This window comes from Amphibalanus amphitrite, unplaced genomic scaffold (assembly GCF_019059575.1).
Source record: "Amphibalanus amphitrite isolate SeventyFive unplaced genomic scaffold, NRLGWU_Aamphi_draft 001582F_arrow, whole genome shotgun sequence".
Taxonomy (NCBI): Eukaryota; Metazoa; Arthropoda; class Thecostraca; order Balanomorpha; family Balanidae; genus Amphibalanus; species Amphibalanus amphitrite.
Window position 1 is genome coordinate 6,699 of NW_024883075.1, and position 21,391 is coordinate 28,089.

The window sequence follows — 21,391 nt, forward strand, 5'->3', positions numbered from 1 at the left end:
GCCCATGTGATCCTGCAAGATGACCGAGTCGCTCTGTACTGAAGCTTCACAGACACTGCACGTATGTACGTCACTGCACTACAGACTCTGCAGGTACAGACACTACACGTACAGACACTGCACGTACAGACATTGCACGTACAGACACTGCACGTACGTTACTGCACTACAGACTCTGCACGTGCGTCACTGCACGTACAGACACTGAACGTACATCACTGCAATACAGACTCTGCAGGCGGACTAACGGGACAATGCACCAGTGAGCGGCAAACAACAACTTATGCATGCCGTCTAGCCGCCAAACATAACTTACTGCTCTAAGTTATGCTTGGCGTACAGATAACACTCGAGGAGGTCACTGACACCGTTGCACAAGCGTAAACATCGCCACTTCTCATGATGTTAAAAGGGTCGGGGCACACTCCTGTCTATGTCTAGTTTTTTTTTAACATTAATCAGTTAAAAGTCCATCTCTACGAGTATACCTATGAAGAATCACTAATTACGAAAAAGAGACGTTTTTGTACGAGCATGTTGTATTGTTTATGTAAAAATCTGACGATGACCAGCCACAAAACAGACCTACGCATGATGGCTAGGTTTGTAAATATTATTTCCGCGGGCTATCGCATCGTTAACAGTTCAAATGCCACTTTGTGGCAACATCACATAATTATTTATCCAATACGTTCGACTGAGAACCGTCTACTTCTAAAAATGCCCGAGCGACACTCATTTTGACCTCATATCCCGCATCACTATCACTTTTGCACAGCTGGAGAGCCCGTCATCGCTCATAAATTCTGCTTATGCCGAAAAACACCCCCCCGTTGGCGTTATGCGATAATTGCCGCTCGAACCCGGGCCGAAACGGCAGCACCAGCTGCCCCTCCCTCTCTGATGACGTCACTCGGGTCTGGTGTGACGTCACTGAAGGCGTACCTGACGTCACCAGTCGATTTTGGCTCGCGCCGAGTGGCGGCAGTCGGCGCAGGCTTCGGCCGACCGACCTGTCATCTAGCGAGCGGTACGAGAAGCCGGAGAAGCGTTCGGCGTCGCTAGAGGGCCAGACCCAGTGCAGCGGCGGCCCTGCCGGGTTTGCGACGAGGAGAAGGCGGCAGCCACAGCCACTACCAGCAGTAATAGCAGCATCAGACGCTATGGGCAGAAAGACAAATCAGACAGGTTAGACGCTGTTGTCACAGGTATACAGACACACAGACAGATAGGTCAGATGCTGTCTACAGAATGCAGACAGGTCAGACGCTGTCGACGGCATACAGATTAGGTCAGACCAGGGACGTATCCAAGGGGGGGGCGACGGGGGCGGTCGCCCCTCCCTGGGTCCTGCCGGGCCCCAGGCGCTAGGTAGCCCGAAAGCGGGCCCGAAGGGCCCGCTTTTGGGCGTAGCCAGGAACAGTTTGGAGTCGGCACTCGGCAGGGCCAAAAATCGGAAGGGCCTGTTCAGAAGGACTTGTTCGAGCCTTCGGGCCCCAAACCCTTATCGGCCCGAAGGTCCGTCTTTTGACCTTATTGGCCCTGGAGAAGTTATGGAAAGCGGATCCGAAAAAAATCCTTTTCCGGGCCCAGTCACAAGGACATCTTGGCCTGTCCGGGCCCTAGAAGTGGAAGGGCCCGCTGAGAAGATCTTGTCCAATGTCCAGGCTTTCGGGTTAAAAAAATGGCCCCATGAGGCCTTGCTGGTGCCCATACGGGTCCCTGGCCGGGCCCCAAAAGCGAACCGGGCCAAGACAATGACAACCTGGGGCCCGGGAGGTCTCCAAAAGCGGAAGGGCCCGCTCAGAAGGCATTGGACCAGGCTTTTGAGCTTAAGTGATGGGACCTTGGGCTCGACAATGTATCAAGAAAACGGGCTCAGAATGCGCTTCTGGGCCCGGTCTCAGAAACAGCTTGTCCTGGCCGGGCCCCAGAAACGGAAGGGCCCGCTGAGAAGGCCTTGCCCAGGTCATCGGGTCCGCGAGGAACAGGCAACAGCCGATAATGGGCCCCTTTCGACCGGCCCCCGCCGAAGTTAGTTGGTAGCACTGCTGCTCCACGGCGTACATTTCCTACCAGCCCATAGGGTTTACATGTTAAATGGCCTGTTTTCGGCGAGCGATATCTCGGTCAACCTTTGAAGGAATCAATGGTTCTTAGTCTCAAATAATAGATCGATGAATTTTCTTTCGACAATTCCTCTACCATTTTTCACGAAACCCAGCCGATCTTCTACGGCGTACAGGGTAAAGATTTCTCTGCACACCAGCGCCCTCGATCCGGCTCTACGATCGTCGGCGCGCGGTCCTCGGTAGCGCAGTCGGTAGCGTATCGGGCTACGGATCCGGTGGTCGTGAGTTCGAATCCTGGGAGCGCCGCGTGATTTCGGGTAGAAATGAATGATGTAGATTTTTGAATGTTTCCATACTCAATTATTAATAGCTATTGAATGAATCTGCCCTCTAATCGGCCCCTAAAACCTGTTATTTAAGAAATTTTATAAATGAATGTCACGTGCGCGTCACGACTGCTAACCATAAGCGCTACCATATTCTAGTTTGAACTAAGTTTTTGCTAGTCCCGACCACATATAGTAGTTTTCTAGTAGTTATACTAGAAATTCCTACCAAAGTTCGTCCTACCCTTCACTCAATATACCCTGCCTTTCGACTGACCTCGTGGGGCTGCTCCTGTGAACAGTTCTCCAAACAAAATGAGCTCTATAGTTCGTAGTACTATAAGCATTCTGTACAGTACAGTCACTACAGAACATATCATTTCCAATTCAAATGTTTTTTTTTTCTTTGTACTGCCCACTGAACTGATTTTATAGTTGAACTGACAAGAATGAGCAATGTGTTAGCGTGAACAATGCAACACAATGGGTGAATGGGTGAAATATGCAAACCAGATCTCCCCAGCCGGGGAGCCGGGAGGTATCCCCCATGGATCTCCCCGGACCGGGACGTTTGGCCCGTGAGCCAAATTTTGTCTATTTCAACAATTTTCGAAACACCTGAGGACTAACTCGGGAACCAATAGAGCTACAGCGCCGCGGAAAAGCGCATTCGATAGCCCTTATAAATACTTTTTGAGTTGTGTTCTCAGACTTGACCTCAGGTCAACGGTACCTATAGCCTGCAGAGGGCAAAAACTCTAAAAATAGCTGTTTTCACAAACTTTTTTCGGAATTAACTTTTTCTTCAAAACTTTTCATTTTTCTTCTTCTTTTTCACATTACGAGTACTTCTGCCAGCCCAGCATCGCGTTCCTCTCGTCGAGACGCGTCGAATGAACTATACGTTGACTTTGAAAGGTCATTTTGAAAAGTTGACCTCAGGTCAAGGTCATGACCAAACCGGAAAGGGTCAGGTTGCATATCAGTCGACCCGTGTCGTCGAGCTGAACACATCTGACGTGTTTTCATCGCTCTAGGCATGTCTCTATTAAAAGTTATAGTGAAAAAAACTGCTGGTGACCTTTCATGACCTGAGGTCATGAGAGGACCTGAGGTCCTGAGGTCATGACCTCAGGGGCACACAGAGGGATCACAGGTGCAAATTTCCGAGTCATTGTGTCATAACTCATATTTACCTAAGAACCGATGTTTTTGACGGTTTAGAACGACAGTCGTCCAAAAGAGGCGCATTTCAATTTTCTCCCATTGATTTATAATGGAGAGGTCGCAAAACTGACCCGACTTTAGGCCACAAATATAAAAAATCGAGAGAAGCAATTTTTACATATTGTTACTCTTATCAATCCATCGAAGTTTCAAAGTGATCGTTCAGTCGGTGAAGCTTTAGCAAGCTTTTGATTTTTTTTCTGAGGTAAGGTCACTTGATGACCTAACCTTAAACGACCTAGGTCTGAAATTTTCACAGCATGTGCGGAAAAAGGATAAACAGGTATAGAAATTTTGACATATTTACTAAAAACCTGACGGGGGGGGGGCGTGAAAAGGCTCCCCCAGCACGGCGCGGGTTAACGAATTTCAACGGAAATGAATTGCAAAAACGATCTTCAACTAAAATTAACTGAAAACATTTTATCAAGGTCGACTAACGCAAGACAATGCATTTTCATTTACAATATGCCGAATTTTATCGTAAAATTACCGTTCTTTCGACATTCTCGATTTTTTTTCACACCAGGATAAGCAGTCGCCGTGGGGCCCCTTTGAGCTGACCTCCGGGCCCTTCTCGGCTGTCACCCCTCCCTGAGCGAAATCCTGGATACGTGCCTGGGTCAGACTGATCAGAGTTCAGACCCTGTCGTTAGATACCTACAGGCAGGTCAGACGCTGTCGAACTCGAGTTCGACAGTCATACAGACTGGTTAAACAGGTGTCACGTGTCAGACACAGAAGCTACACTGACGATTGATTAGAAAGGCACACCCCCACAAAAAATTGGTAGGCACGGTATGTCTGATTGAGAAGAGGAAAAGGGGAAAGGAGGGAGAGGGAGAGGATATCCATGAAGTGTGTCCCCTCCCTCCCCTATCCCCATGGCCCATGGAGAAAGAGAGAGAGAGAGAGAGAGAGAGAGAGAGAGAGGAGAGAGAGGGGAGAGAGAGAGGGAGAGGGGAGAGAGGGAAAGAAGGCGGGGAGGGAGAGAAAAGTTAGGTATCATCCGAGCCGAACCGTTGCTACTTACTCAAAGCTCAAAGATCACGACAGGTCACGGTAGTAGACAGGCACAATAACTCCTCCAGCTAAACTCATTAAGTATTTAATAGAAACGTCACGCATGCTGCGCTCGTTTTAGGCACAACAATCAGCAGAGTGCGACGTTAATGCAATCACGGTACTCTCGTGCATTGGGTTACCACGCGAAATCAACCAAGCGTAGCACACGGGATGGCAGTCGAATCGGAAAATTGCGCTTATGGGTGCACAGTGATCAGCCAGATAATTCGTACGGTAGGATTTGGTTTTGTTCTGCATCCGGCATTGACGCAACATCTATAAAGTTGTCTCATCGATAGCATTTATCTATCATTAAGTGCCTAGTGAGCACACATTTTTTCACGTCTATTGTGATATGCCGACCATACAGGTCTAACTCACAATTTAAATTTCAAATCATTATAACGCCCTTTTTGATAATGCACGAGCCACCACGACATCGAGCTCTTGAAAAGGTTCGTGGATTCAGGTGCCAAATGAGTCACCATGCACAATTGTGCGGTGGCCTAATGGTATAGCAGTTCATTAACGGTGAGCCATTTCATGGTGTGTCAAAAGTGGAAATAGCCGGTGCGCAGTCTGGCAACCCGGCAGCCCGCCGCCATAGGGAAATTCATGCTTTTTGTCGCTTTTTCGCTCCTTATGAGTCACTCCGGAGCTTAACTAGGAACGAAGTGGATCACTTTGACGTATTCGGGAGCCGAGTACGTTGTTTTGGAGCCAATACCTGGGAAACCCTATCCACCCAATGCGAGTTTTTAACCCTCGCCGGACCTATTGGTTTTCTACATACGCGCCGGTCGAGGGGGGGCGGAGGGTACGACCCCCCCTCGCCGTTTCGCCCCTGGTGGAGCTAGCGCGTCGCGGAAAACGAGCATATGCGCCGTTACGAGACGCAGAGATTGGTACCCGATTTTAACCCGCGCCCTCCTGGGGGGGGGGGGGGTGTTTGAACACCCCCCCCCCCTTGTGGTTTTTCGCGAAGCCGTGTTTGGTACACCTTATCATACATCAATTCTACACATGTCGTGAAAATTTCAGACAAAGGTCATTCAAGGTCAGGTCACCAGGTCACTTGAAGTGACCTCACCTCATAAAAAGTTTCAATGTCTGATAGCTACACCGAGTGACCGATCGCTTTGAAACTTTCAGCGATTGCTAAGAGCAATAGCATGTACAAAATGTGTATCTCAGAATTTTGATATCGATGACCTAAGGTCAGGTTAATTTTGCGACCTCCCCATTATAAGTCAATGGGAGAAAATTGAAATGCGCCTCTTTTTGACGAAAGACATTACCCAGCCAGCAATTCGGTTGGGGAAAGTGCGGGGACAGTGTTGGGGAAAGCTTGGGGAGAACGTACAATTCCCCTATCGGATCGGGGAACGGTCCGTGTTCCCCATCCCTTCCCCGACTGTATCGGTAATATGTTCAAAAGACATGGGGAAATCACACCGATCCCCGTACGGGGAAAGAGCAGCATTCCCCAATCAAACTCCACTGCTGGGGTTCGGTCGGGTAAAAGATCAGATTCCCCGTGCGGGGAAGGGTGCGTTATCCCCGACCCATTTTCAAGAACAGTTTGATTGGGGAAAAGTAGGGGAACTGTTGAAATTCCCCGCTCGGGATTTTACACTTAATCCCCAGACGAATCCCAACCGCCAGTAGGACGTCTTGAGATCGACTTCCAGCATGTAATATAACAAGTATTCAATAAAGAAAAATTGAATCTTGGGAATGTTAAAAGCAGTCTTAGGAGCAGTTCTAGAGCTATAGGCTTATGCATCGATTGAAGGGAGATATAATAAATAAAAAATATAACGATATAACGATTTTTTATAATCGTTTTCATGACAGGTGATCTGGCGAATGCATCAAACAGTGACCAAATTTGCACCAAATCTCTTTTTCATATCTTCATATCATATACCTATTTATTTCAGTCTTTTGATCGAAAATAATGTCTGATAATTTTATCAAATCGGCACCGTATCTGGACCAAATGTCTACCAATTGTGTACCAGTTACCTATCATGAAAACGGTTATTCGCAGGCATTTGATTGTAGACATTGGATCTATGTAATTTTCGACCTAAAAGAGAGGAAAAGCCGTCTTGGTTTACGAGGCCTGCTAAGCCGTGTGGATGAGGACACGCATACGCCATTACTTTGAACGAACGTTGGTGCCCTTATTTCACGAGGTAAAAACAACTTTGACAACTTTCAGGATCTATGTTTCTTCTCGCACTGCTGTGGCATAAACATTACGTTTTCTTTCTTCTGTCATCACTCATCGCATTGAAATTACAAAAGCATCAAAATTTCAACAACACACTGCTTACGACTTAGAAGTGTCGCCTCAACGCAGCGAGGGGAGGGGAGGGAGGGGTAGCAACGGCCGGCCGCCGTCGGTTCCGTCCGCACATCTGGTTGAGGGGCGTCTCCTGTCGCCATCTGTCATCGTGAATGGGGCCGTGCCGACGCGTCAGACGGGACGAACGGGGGAAGTCTGTCCAGAGTCACTGCGCCGCGCGGTTGTGTGAGCAAGCCGTGGGCTAGGTACCGCTCCAGGTCAGACAATGGTTGGCACTGTAGAGTGCGGCGACACTACAGAGCTGTGAACGAAGACGGTGAACGGCGAGATGTGGTGACCGCTTGACTGACCTGTGCCCAAAGTCGTGATCTACCGCTGGGGTCAGTGCGTGAGAAGCTGGACTCGGCACCAACGGAGGACGCAGCTCGACGAGGAAGATATGTTGTGTTGGTAATGAACTAAAGCACTTAATTGTAACGAATCCATGATAGATATAAAATGACGATGATACTAACTCAAATTTATTGTAAAAGACAAAGCTTCCGATACACACAATATCTTGATCACTGTCTAGGGTATGCAGAATATGACGTAAAAATGACTGAGGTCATCAACCTCCGTCTGAGATTATCCTTGAATTGCCCGGACAATATAATGTCATCAGCCTAATGCTTTATCTGCTTCTGTTCTAGAGGGACGTCTGCCGGTTACGACCGGAAGGCTTCCGACGGGACTTGGCAGAACCCACAACAGCAGTATGAACCCGGCGTGGCGTTAATGCGTAATTGCTCGCATGAGCAACCGAAGAGCGACTTCCAGGCGAAGCTGGTAAGCAGTTTATGGGGGTGGGGGTTAGCTTAGAGCTGTTGAACAACCTGTCCTTCACCCAAGTCTAAAGGCTGAGACACACTCTTTCTACAGCCAGAAAATCTCAAGCGAGAGCCCATTAACCCGCGAGTTGCTGGGGGGGGGGCGTTAAACGCCCCCACTTTTTTCGCCGGGCCATAGCATAAAAACGGCGCGCCGCAGGCGCGCCAAATTTTGGGTACCTGTAGGGAATTGATTGAAGTTTATTGTGACAAAGTTTCAAAAAAATCGGTCGGAAAATTTTTGAGATATCGAGGTTTTAGTGACGTCATGATTTCTGAGTTTTCGACCAAAAACGGCATATGTTCAAAAAATCATATAAAATCACAGAATAGACATACAGAAATGCCGTAAACGTCATTAGACTGCCAATACCATGATCAATCAAATGGCTACCTTCGATTATTGATTATCGTTCCGCATTTTCCATAATCTTGAACTGAATCCTGGCAATTTTTCGTGACTTCTTCACGACCATGATACATGCATTTCTTAAATTGAACTTTTTGAGCCAAACACGTACACATATGATAAAATGAATGTAACCATCGTGTTCTACGCCCCAAATTACCTATAAAACATGTGTCACAGGCTGCGAATATCAGTTTTGATTTTCGGGGATATGTGCCTACCCGGTTGACCTGACCTTGACCCTGACCTATGCTTGACTGACCCCTATATGGAGCTGACACTCTTGTAGGCCTTATATGATGAATTGTGCACCGTTTGGACAGAGTTTATGACGAGAGGCGCCCATTGCGAAGTCCTGAAGTCCATGCTACTGAAAGCCCGATTTCAGGTGTTTGACCTGACCTTGACCCGACCTGTGACCTCAAAATTCAACTTTAAAGTACTCATCTGAAGCGTCTCGTCGCGCTCTTTCGTTTGCCGCCTCGTGCGTTCCGCTGCGCCTATTGGTTCTCGAGTTATCGGCTGGGGGCGTTTAACGCCCCCCCCCCCCCAGCAAACGGTGGGTGGCGAAATACCCCAGCAACTGCCGGGTTAATTAAATACATGAAATCACGATCGCTTACAGGGGTGTGCGAACGATTGACGCGATTGTAATAAATACATGTATTTGAAAAGGCTTTCGCATTCTATTTTTTTTTTTTTTTTTGTCTTCGGAAAGAGCCTGTTTCAGCAGCTCTACTAGACAGCTCTGTTTGTGAAAGGGACTTCATTGTTATCTTGATAAACTAGCAACCGATTTTAATTGTCAAACGGCGTTCATTTATCTGTCAAGTGCTTTCGCGAGGAACTTCGTAAGGCGTAATATAGACGTAAAACATTTATTACCAAGTGACTTTCCTGGAATGAGAAATGTTTAGAAGTACAAATTTAATTATTAAATTTTTATTTCCTGTTTTAATTAACTATTCAAAGTATATCACATTCATCTTTTAAGCACTTCTCGTGGGAAAAAGTTATAAATAAGTGTAATATCATAAAATGGCATTCAACATGTTTCAGCGTAAGCTGAAGTTTCCATAAAAGGACATTTCATTATAGTAGCTAGCTGTAAAACCTGATTGATATACCTACAAATGCACATATTTTTGTTTTTGTCCACAGCCGCAGAATTCCTGGGGATGCGCTGGGACATGGATCATAGCAAGGTGGCTCTCAGCGGCAGCTGACCGCTGAGATGTGTCTGAAACAGCCAGAAGGAAGACTCGAGTTGTGGATCCAGGGCACTACTGAACGGAAGGCCGGACCAGCTGTAGGGAGACTACAGCGGCCGTCGTTCTCAATCTGCTGAACAGGCTCCTACTGCAGAGGATCAACTGGGGTTCGACGTGTTAGAACTGGGGTTAGACCGGTTACCAGTGCTCGTGTTCGTCACCTGTTGTTTGTCACTGCTGCGCTGCTGCTGTAATGTTTGCCGCCTGCTAAGCGTTCACAATGTATTTTAAGTGAATAATAACTTTTTTAGTGTTTGTCTTGATTTGTAACGAGTATATCAATTATCAAGCATGTTAACCTTTCATCAAATGAAGGACTCCACATAAAAATAGTATAGGCTGTGGTGGTAGAGACACATACCATGCTTGGCCGACTGTTGTGTATTGATCTAGTCGTTGAAGCGTCCTGAAAGTCTGGAAATAAACAGGCATGGCCAAATGGATTGGTTCTAATTATTTTCCTGTGTGGTTTTATCGTTTCCCTATTGCGGGGAAACAAGTGGACAATTTTGTTTGTATGTAAACAAGTATGTTTATACAAATATTTGTATGTTTACAGACAAAATAAATAGTCATTGTCAATTTTAATGGGACCCAATTTGTTTCCCAGTGCAGTTTTTACTGGCTTCTCCGTACGGGGAAAAAAGCAGACAAGGCAGTAGGGCCATTGCCAAGTCGGGGAACGGCCGGGGCTCGCGCGGGGAAAAGGTCTGGGAACGTTAGGGGAAAATCACGGTTTCCCCGATCGGGGAAGGTCTCCAGTAAGTATAAACCCGTATAGCCGGGTGGGGGATTGTGCGGGGCTCGCACAGGATCTTCTTGGGGAAAATGTTCGATAACCCCGTACGGGGAACCGACCTTAACAACGGGTTTTAACCATAGTCGGCGCGGGGGTAGCCTGGGGGACGTTTGGGGAACGCTTGGGCAGTTATACCGTTTCCCCGTACGAATCCCGCACAAAGTTCCCCGTACAAAGTGTCTCAAATCCCAAGCGAACGCTCCGTTTTCCCCAAGAGAACGGTTGGGGTTTCCCCGAGCCTGCCCCAAGCTCGCCATAGGCCTTCCCCGTACGGGGAAAGCTCCGATTTGCTGGCTGGGTATAAACACTCCCAAACACCGAGTTATTAGTGGTTTAGACACACTGAACATGAAAATGGTGTCCGTGACCACTGTTTATGCCCTGAGGTCATCTTAAGTCACGAATGGTACCTACCTATCTAACAGTTTTTCGCAAATAACTTTTGATAGAGGCATGCTAGAGCGATGAAAACGCCTTAGATGTGTTCAGCTCGACGATACGGATCGACTGATATGCAACATGACCCTTTCCGGTCAGGTCATGACCTTGACTTGAGGTCAAATTTTCAAGTTGACCTTTCAAGGTCAAGTTATAGTTCATTCGATGCGTCTTGACGAGAGGAACACGATGCCGGTAAAAGTAAGCTCGTACAAGGCTTGGGTCAAAAGTTATTGCACAAAAACTGTTTCCGAAAAAAAATCGGTTATTTTTGCAGTTTTTGCCCCCTGCAGGCAAACCCGTTGACGTTAGGTCAAATCTGAGGGAATTACTCAGAAAGGGCGTTAATAGGGCTATCGAATGCGCTTTTCCGCGGCGCTGTAGCTCTATTGGTTCCCGAGTTATGCGTTGGCTTCTTGGAAACTGTCGACATTCGACCTGGAAATCGGCGAAATTTTGCCTTCAATGGCCTCAGGTGACCTGACCTTTGACCTGACCAAAAAATTGACTGAAATGATTTCGTCATTATTTTTGACGCTCTTTCGAACGCCGCCTTCCGCGTATCGCTACGTGGCCCAGGAGCGGAGTTAGAGGGGGGTGTTCAAACACCCCCCCAGCAGGGCGTGGAAATCCAGGACCCCCAGCCGGGCGCGGGTTAAGGTCCTAGGTCAACTGGTGACCTCTGAGGTCAGGTCAAGTGCCCCAAGGTACGGTTCAGTTTTTGGTGAATAACTTCACAAAAAACGGCCGCAGAGCCGCGATTTTGGCAGCATCGTGTTCGCCTCGCTCAGGCGCGTCGAATGATATACTTTTTGTTTGGGTCAGGTCAACTTAGGGTGTTGACCTCAGGTCAAGGTCAGGTCAGCACCCCCAGGTCACAAAGTTGGTCGAATGAGGTCACTCGGTGTAGCTATGGCAGACATTGAAACTTTTTATGAGGTTAGGTCTTTTCAAGTGACCTGGTGACCTGGCCTTGAATGACCTTGGTCTGAAATTTTCACATGTGTAGAATTGATTGAGCGCCCGCCGTTTTTGAGATATTCGCGAAAAACCACAGTGGTGTGTTCAAACATCCCCCCCCCAGCAGGGTTCGGGTTAAGCCGAACTTACGTTTGGACTTAGCGGAAAGCACAGCTCGACCGCAAAGCTGAACTATAGACTAGCTACGAAAAACCACGGAACAGCTCTATGAAAAACAAAATAACATCGAGCCAAGCAACCTATAGTTTTATGGCCAGTAGTTGAGCCCACCATCCATTTGTGGCCAGTAAGCCGGCAAACCCAATAGCAGCGGCATCACACCTTATTTTAAGACCTTTCAGCGTCAGGGCTTCGCTCAGCAGCTGTGCTTCTTACCTGCATGTTGAAGGCTCCAAGTCCTGAAACACTGATGCGCCACCTCGCCTCTCGGGCTGCCGAGCCGCCGAGTATCGACCCGGTATCCCGACCTTCGACTGGCGCCCAATGCGGGTCTACTGTGTGCTGAACAACTACTGAGCCTGTGTGGGTCAGTCCGGCGCCCCTACCACGAGACCCCCCTGCGACGCGCCGCCCCCAGACCTTGAGTCGGGACCGGCTTGGGGAGGGGGCGGCAAGGGAGGGGGAGGGGTCGGAAGTGCATGGGTGACCAGTACTGAATATCTTCTGCACAAACATGGGATAGCATCATCTGTGCAGAGTCGACAGAGCTGGTTTGTGTGGCGTACCTACTGCATGAAGAATGCATGTGCTGTGCATACAAAGAGGTACGGGGTTCAGGTTGAAGGAACTTTGAGAGAAGGACGCGGAAGCTGCAATAGATGAGACCGTCACACACCTGCATAATACAAAAATAGAGTCATTTGTTTTGGTGGATCACACCCCTCGGCGCTCGTTACTAATCAGAGCCTGACTAATTAGGCAATAAAATTGACTAATCGATCTATTTAACTAGTAAAATAACGACATGAGTATAAGCATGATGACTTTGCATCATTGACGTCAGAATACGAGTATAGGTATGTCATTAAGTCATCCTTCTATTCAATCTGATCATTACTCAATATGCCTAAAATCATTCGTCAATGGTCTCATTTTCTGACTTGGTTAGCGCATAAGGAAACAGTGCGGCTGACAATGTCGATAACCACTGAAGTGCAGAGCAGTACATCTATATAAAACAACGTGAAGAGCGCTTCAGCATGAGAAGAAGTTCGACTCATGAATATCCGACCAGTCGCGCCCCTCGGCTGAGTTACAACAGTCGCCCTTGATTGAATTCAGTTGACCTTGTTCATCATGATTCACCTCGGTACTGACGGTAAGGTTTGCCCTCCCAGTTGTCCTCAAATGCAGTCGGCTTTAGGTGTCCTCAATGACAACTAGCTGCCCGTTTCCCTCAGTTGTACTCACTTCCATGTTCAATTCGTCCAAAGTGGTTATAATCAATCATCCTCCATCGTCATATGTTTTCCTCTTAGTTATCTTCTGCCTTCCCTCCATGTCCTCAGTTTTCTATCAAATGTTTTAGTTGTCGTCCCTCCTAACTCATTCTTACTTGCCCTTGGTCGTCCTTTGAAGTTCATTCATTTGTTCTTTTCTACCTTCTTATCATTTGTTGTCCTGTCAATTATCCAGTTCTTTTCTACCTTCATATGCTACGAGTTCTTAGTTGTCCTCAACTATCCCCATTTGTAATCAGCTCTCATTAACCCGGTTTACATAGCATATTTGACGAGGCTCTAGCTCGTTAATTTTGCGATAATTTCGATGCAGTGGTCTTCAAATATTTAGAGGGGATCATTTTGTTAATTGTTCAGCACCATTGGCATCTTTTGCAACATCACGGACGGAGATATAAGCTTGCAACAAATCCTATGTAAACGCGTCTATTCATTCATCCTAGATTGCTCTCAATCGTCATGGACCTCCCTCTCCAGACTGACAGCCGTTTCCTCCGTGCTAGCTCAGTTTCTTTATATTCCGGGTCAGTCAGCGCCACCCGCCGCCCAGCACTGCCTCTGAGTCAGTAACTCGGTATCGCTGCCAGCTCCGGTCAAGGCCAGCATCTCCGTACGGAACCCTGTCGGTCACAGTCACAGGGCGGGTGTCTTGTTGAGCCCACGCGCACAACCAAAACCGGTACTGCCGCCCATGGCGCCCATGGCGCAATAGGTAGACGGGTTCGATCTCGTGCGCTTATCATATGTCCGCGAGGGAGGGTTAGCGGTTAGATGGGTCGTAGTCGTCCTGCCCTGACCTTGACCTATGAGACAGAGATGTGTTGGCCAAGGACTGTCCCACGCGGAATCCTCTATGCTAATGATGTTGGGAGAAGCCCTGTCAGGCGCCAATCACCACAAACGTCGGGCTTTCAATGACTGTCTTCTAGGAAATTATTAATTAAATCGGTAACGGTGAACTCGTCCGTGATCAGTCATGGCGCATCGGCGAGGAAGTGGCTCAATTTTCATGAGATGAGGTGATGGCACATTAGGCTAGTGACGACTTATGATTCATAGAGAATGAATGCCTTGAGGTTTTAGTGATGATGGTGAGAATTTTGCGATGTCATCGTTCATCTGTGTCCTGCATGTAGAAGCAAACTGTCAGTAAAATTTACATAGAAGTAAATGGAGAAATATTGACAGAGATTGACTCTAAAGAAAGTTCAAAGAAAGTGACTATCAGAAAACATATTTTATTATATTTTTGGAGAACCGAGGGATAGAACGATCTGGAAGGGCACCAAACCATTCGGAGTCGGTGTGCCGATTATTGCCCTACACGACACGTTCCAGCATCATGGGCTTTCTATAGCATTTTACATTTACGCATTTGGAGACCTTGATTGCAGGTGCAGTTGCGCACCGCTGAGCCCAAGTCTCTCCCCTCTGAGCCCCAGTCTCTTACCCTCTGCCCCTGGCCCGAGCCATCACATCATGGACAGTACGGAGAGTAGCGTCTGGGAATCCCATCTCCATGAGCTGAAATCTACATACCGCGGAGATCACCGAAAGTAACTACGCACAGCTTGTAATCAAGGCTGACGAGCCGGGTTTACCCTAAATTATCACTTTTCTCAGCTGATGACGCAATACCCGGATGAACGGATATCAGAAACCTGGCCAATACCTGTGGAGGACGCGGATATAGGTACGATTGAGGCGTAGAGGAGGTCCTTTTTACTCACTGGCGTTTTCCTTGAAAGTACATTCGTGCCATGGATATACTAAAGAGAAGAGAAAAGTAACTAGCCGTTTTCAAGGGCATCATGCTGAGAACATAACAACTGACTGGAATATTATCATTTGCGACCAAGGTCAGCACGAATCCTGACTGCAATGCATACCATGGTCACGCAAATGAATTAAATTGCTAAGTCCGTTAAGCTTTAATCCTTCTGCCTTTTCATCTCACCCCTTAGGGAGTGCCGCTGGCACGACATTGGAATTTTCATACTCTAACCTCTCATCAGCATGACTTTGCGCCCTCCCTGCCGCTCTAAGACAAACACTTCCGCTACCTCGCCGGTTACCGTGCTAGGTAAGATGCAGGCTGCAAGGCTGCGGTACAAAGCCGTAGCGTGTAGCTCCAAGCTTTGCGTGGCATGGCCCATGGACAGCTCTCTAAAATTAGTTCTTGAATTAGACGTTCTGAAAGGGCGCCGTAAAATTGGATCTTTATCTGGTTTGGTAACCGAATGCCAAGGTCGAAATGTCATCAATCCATTCTCTTTTACAACTTGTTAACCCTCGCACGACCAGGCCATTTCTCATAACACGAACGACCAGGGGGGGGTTGTTACGACCCCCCCCCCCTGGCGTTTCGAAACGGAAGGTCGTAGAGCTTAGCGGAAAAAACCAACGGATTGCTCTCAACGAGATCTCGCGATTGGTGGTATATTTTTTGATCCTAGGTCAACATTTGACCTACTTTTGACCGGTCAAAGGTCAAATTTTCGGAAAAAGACTTTTTTCAACTTTCGGCGGTGATTGCGGCAAAACGGTGGGAGATATCGACTTGAAACCTTCACTATCGTGTTCCTTGATCAATTCTCTATCGTTTGGTATGTATTTCGTTTCCCTAGCTCTAAAAATGGCGCGTTGGGAGCGCCGGAAGTCGGCAAGGTCACAGTCGGCGGCAGAAATGCGAAAAATCAAAATTTAAATTTTTGAAATCTGATTGTATTTTTGGATTTGGGAGGTCCATTTGCTCCCTATAGAAGCTAATATTGCTGCATATTCCCATTGAGGTGACAAGAATTAGCAAAATAGTGGTTCGGGCGCTTTTCAAAAATAGTACCGGACGCTGTTCCTCTTGTGACGTCATAGCTCCGTGACCTGACCTGACCCGGTCAAATTTCTTATACCAAATGATAGCCAATACTTGCCCCAACATGCATGGGAAGTTTCATCACGATCCATCAACCGATGTCCGTACCACCGGCAGGAAACCTCGGGCGTTGGCACTCAGTTTGTGAAAATCCGGCCGGAGGCTGTACCTCTTATGACGTCATAACTCCGTGACCTGACATGACTCCAGGGGCGTCGTTTTGTATAGGCCTGGTAGGGCCCGAGCCCTACCAATGTTTAGTTGGGCCCTACCAATGTTCGTTGAGCCCTACCAATCTTTTGTCACTTATCAGTTGATAAAAAATCAAAATAAACAGACAAGCAAATAAGTACATGTGTAGATATATAAGGTTCTAGTCTAGCCACAGTAGGTGCATGTAGCTGACAATGAGGTGTCGTGCCTTGAACTCCGGTCCTCGGTGGATTCTTAGAGGCTCGAAAAAGCAATTGGTTATAGAGGTCCACAACTACCTCTGAGTGCCGCACACACGCGACCGCCCCTAATAGACCCCGATCCGTCTCCACACCAGCCGCTGGAGGCCCTACCCCGACTTCGGAAGGTGCCGCGATGCTCCAGAATAGGCCATAGGTATATTGATTTGAGTGGGTGGTGCAGCCTGATTCCCGAGGGCCCAACGCCAGGTCATTTCCGCATCAGATCCTGAAAACTCAAGCTCATAATCTACGGGAGGCGTTCAAAAAATGTCGGGCCGAGCAATGAAGGAGTTGGAATTTCGGCCTGCAAGGCGGTGTGTTAAATGATGTGTTATTGGGATGTCCACTTACGTATCCATTAACCCTCGCATGTGTAGGGGGGTCGGATGGACCCCCCATGGTTTTTCGCGAATAACTCGCGTAAAAAGCGGCTGATCGCGACGAAACTTTCAGTACCCTCGCATTGATCAATTTTACACCTACCCTGAAAATTTCATGACCCTGACCCAAATTACCTTTGACCTGTGACCTCTTTTCCGAGACCATGTTTGGCCGGAATCGCGATTCCGCGTATGTCGGCTCGCATCAGCCGCGCGTTTGCAAGCTTTTCGTGGTTTCAAACGTTCAAACATGTGATTTGATGTTGCTCCCATGCATTAGGGTGGGTGTCAAAGTCACCTGAAGGTCAGGTCAGGTCATTGACCTTTGGTGACCTCGGTTCACTTTTTCGAGCTTTACATGTTTCTAGGCTAGTTTTTGGAGCTGAATTCGAATTTAGCAACCATTTGAACATTTATGAAGTAGTTTTGTTGCCCTCGTAACATGTTACGAATCTGTCAGGCGGTTGACACGTACTACGAATACCCGTCACAACCCCTACTGGTTGACCTGACCTGACCTGACCCGACCTGGTCTAAATGCTTAAAGACATCATCTGTGATCAAAACTAACACGATATTCGTGATCAGCACCCCGAAAACCCTTAGCAGCCACACTTTACGACTTTCTAATAGGTCCCGATTTTCCCGACTTTGGGTCATTGACCTGACCTGGAAGGTCAACCAATGACCTAGGACCTTAAAATTGGGTATCATCGGCTTCCTCTCGTCAGGGGCAACACGCTCGTTTTTTTCCGCGAAGCTCTAGCTCGATCAGGGGCCAAACGGCAAGGGGGGGTCCAACCGACCCCCCCCCCCCCCCTACACATTAGAAGCTGGCAAACGCCGCACACATGCGAGGGTTAAGTCTGCTCTATGATTGATTCGTGCTGCTAATTAATCATAGCATAGTTTGCTATTTCGGATAGGATGGGCGACACCCAGAAGAGAGCAGTGATTCGGTTCATAGTAGGTACTGCAGAAAAGGCATCGAGCGTTATTCACGAAAAGTTTGCGACAACTGACAACACATGTCGAGGTTTCACTTTCTTACAGCAGCGTCAAATAGTGGGTATCCTACCCAATTTTGATCAACAGATCATTGAAGGTGACCCCGCAGTGGCCAGCCAATGCCATCAACAGCATTGACTCAAGCATAGAAACATGAATCTATCATGTTATCTTTAACTCAAGAAATATGAAAAATGGGCACTTTTTGTTGAAAAATGGCAAATGTTTCTTGTCTGGAAGCACACAGTGCAGAAGCATCGGATTCCTCAAAGCAATTCATCAGCGTCTTAGTATGTTTAAGATCTCTGCAAGATATATCCCCCTTTGCTGACTCTGCAGAGAAAAGGCAAGCTCGAAAGGAGGCTCAGCGCGAAATTTCTGGTCCCTTTATCGACGATCTAGAAGATGTCACAATGAACATCTTGTTACCGTAAAGGAACTGTGGGTGTCACACGTTGACCCTAAGGGCGTGACCGAGGTGCGCAAGTGGGAGCACACCGAGTAACAGCCACCAAATGAGTGCAACAAGGTGAATTTAGTCGGCAAGGTGATAGTGGTTGCATTTTGGGATGCTGACGGGGCTCTGCTCTAGAGGTGGCAAAATGTGGACCCGAGGACCCGGTCCAAAGAACCAGTCTGGACCCATTTGGGTCCAGACCGGTTCCTGGAAATTTTCTGACGGGTCCAGACGGGTCCTACCATAATCTATACATCTTGCACACTACACTACACATTATTGCAAAATATGAAGTGAATGAAGTGAATGTTTCTTTGCACACAGTAGCTCATGAGTATTTCCAGTGGGAAATAGGCTGTTTTACATGATGCAACTAATGATACCTACAAGTAGTTTGTATTAATTGACTTTTGGGAAACGGGTCCAACTGGTTCCGATTCCAACTAAGACCGGGTCCGACTGGTTCCAGAAATGTCCAGCCGGGTCTGGTTCGAGCCTGGTTCCCAAAATTTTCATCTTTTGCCACCTCTACTCTGCTCGTCAACTTTCTAAAACAGGGGCGCACAATTGATGATGTGCGTCCATTCGATAAACATCGAGGAGAGGCTATAGGGAAGCTGACAATAAGTGTGCACCTGATCCACGACCACGCACCTGCATACATGGGCGGGGTGGCGATCAGTGAAGCGGTGAGCTGTGGCTTCGAGTTGTTGTCGCGTCCACTTTTTTCTCCGAACCTTGCACAATCTGGTTACCACCTCTTCCCCAACATAAGGAACTTAGCATTGGCAACTTCGCTGACAGCAGGGAGACGAAATCAACCATCTTGGACGTGCAGGATGGTTAAAAAAAACTACTTGGTTATGGAGACCTTGAGGGCTCTCGCGAAGCGCTGCGCGAAATGTGTTTGTCTTAACGGTGGTTATTTGAATAAATGAACTTTTTGGTCTGATGAGTCGATGCTGTATCTATCTGCTCCTTCATGGCCGGGCCCGTAACCTTCTGAACGCCCCTCGTACTGTCATCCTTTTATTTTGGCAAGCAGGTCTTTCTAACTATCATGGTGTTTCGAGACCTCGTTGGTTGTCGAACCCTTAAATTGGCGTAGGTCTTCAAAGCTGTTCCTGGCCCCGCAGCCGTCTTTTTTAGTCGGCTTGGGCCCTCAAAGCTGTTCCTGGCCCCTTTCAGCACAGCCGTCCTTTTAAGTCGGCGTGGGCCTCTTTCAGAATGGTGTGCATTCCTCCGACACTATTGCCTATATAACTGCACGTTTTGTGCATGGGGCTCGGTGTGGACCTAGACTTCAAAATATTTTTTTTTTATATTTTGGTTTGTCTTGTCAATGACCAGGGCGAAAAATAAGTGGCCGAAATCCGATGAGAAAAACAGATTTGGGGGTACCCTACCTTGTAACCCCCGTCATATATGGCCGGCCGCCGTCTTTGGGCCCTACCAATCGTTTTCGGAAAACGACACCCCTGCATGACTCGATCAATTTTTTTCGGCAAAAGATGCGCAAAGGTTGCCCCAGAGGGTATTGAAAATTTCAGCCCGCTACGACAAGCCGTTTAGCGTACACTTCGAAAAAACCTCAGGGGGGTTGATACAACCCTAGGCGTTCTAGGGTTAAAATGTTGACTTTATGAATAATGTAGCTTGATCGCTGCAAAGTGCGAAATGTCATTGTGTCAAATTGAATAATAAATAGAAGACTTTATCATATTCAGAATATTTCTAGTTCAATAAAAAGTTGGCGCAGTGTGTGGTTACGAGTTTCTACTATTTCTGACGATATTGCACTACATCTGCAGTTTACGAAACCGATCGTGAACGTAGTGAGTTAAAGGGACAGTATCATCGAAAATAAAATCAATGTATGGAGCTGATTTTTTTTTACTAGCATTTCTTATTTTTTTCTGAATCAGAAAAACATAGTTTGAGAACCGAACTCGGTGAAAAATATTTTTTCATGAGCGAGTCTTTTTCATGAGCGAACCACCACTACAAGCATGGCCGCCACTTTGGAAGCCTGCGAAATTACTACAGAACTGGCGCAGATAATACATTATTGACGCTACGCTTACGCGGCCGCTCTTCTGATTGAGTTGTCGTTAGGGAAAGGCAGCATTAGGTATTGCCCAGAAGATATCACGTGACAAGCTGAAGGAATTCCTTCAAGCTGAAGGAATTCCTTTGTTGAGCCGCTAGAATGCGAAGGAAACAGCGGAAATTGCCTACGACTATTTAATGAATTTAACGGTGATGAATAAGTGCGAAAAACGTTTTGGCTTTATAAAATTTGATGAAATGACCAGGGTAAAAGTTTTATTACTGGCGGTCAATTCAAAACGGCGCAAACATTTAAACAGTGAAGATAGTGAAGCACGATTCAAAGTGTAGTACACCTTTCGTACTTTGAGCGGCGATAGCGGGATAACGGTGTGGAGCTTCGAGGATCGGTCTTCAGTTCCCGGACCAGAAAGGTGGGGCCTATGCAATGTCAAATTTCATCAAAATGGTGATACTGTCCCTTTAAGACTGCATCAGGCCATGAGAAAATACACCAATATAAGAAGATTTCATCATGCCATATGGCAGTACCGGAGTACCACCAATATATGGAGACTGCATCATGCCATATGGCAGTAGCACCAATGCATGGAAACTGCATCAGGACATATAACAATAACACCAATATATGGAGACTGCATCAGGACATATGACAATAACACCAATATATGGAGACTGCACCAGGCTATATGACAGTAGCACCAATATGTGGAGATGACAGCAACACCAATCTTTGGAGACTGCAATAGGCCATATGACAGTAACACCAATATGTGGGGACTGCAACAGGCTATATGAAAGTAGCACCAATATATGGGGACTGCAATAGTTCATATGACAGTAACACCAATACTCGTATGTGGGGACTGCAATAGGCCATATGACAGTAACACCAATATGTGGAGACTGCAATAGACC

General features: G+C 47.2%; 1 long non-coding RNA gene across 1 annotated transcript; it reads left to right on the forward strand.

Moving 5' to 3' along the window:
- The first annotated feature begins 7,194 nt into the window (after window positions 1-7,194).
- Window positions 7,195-10,146, forward strand: LOC122373976. The gene is made up of 3 exons (XR_006255134.1): window positions 7,195-7,454; window positions 7,697-7,832; window positions 9,444-10,146. It is a non-coding gene; the product is annotated as an uncharacterized LOC122373976 (long non-coding RNA).
- Window positions 10,147-21,391: the final 11,245 nt, after the last annotated feature.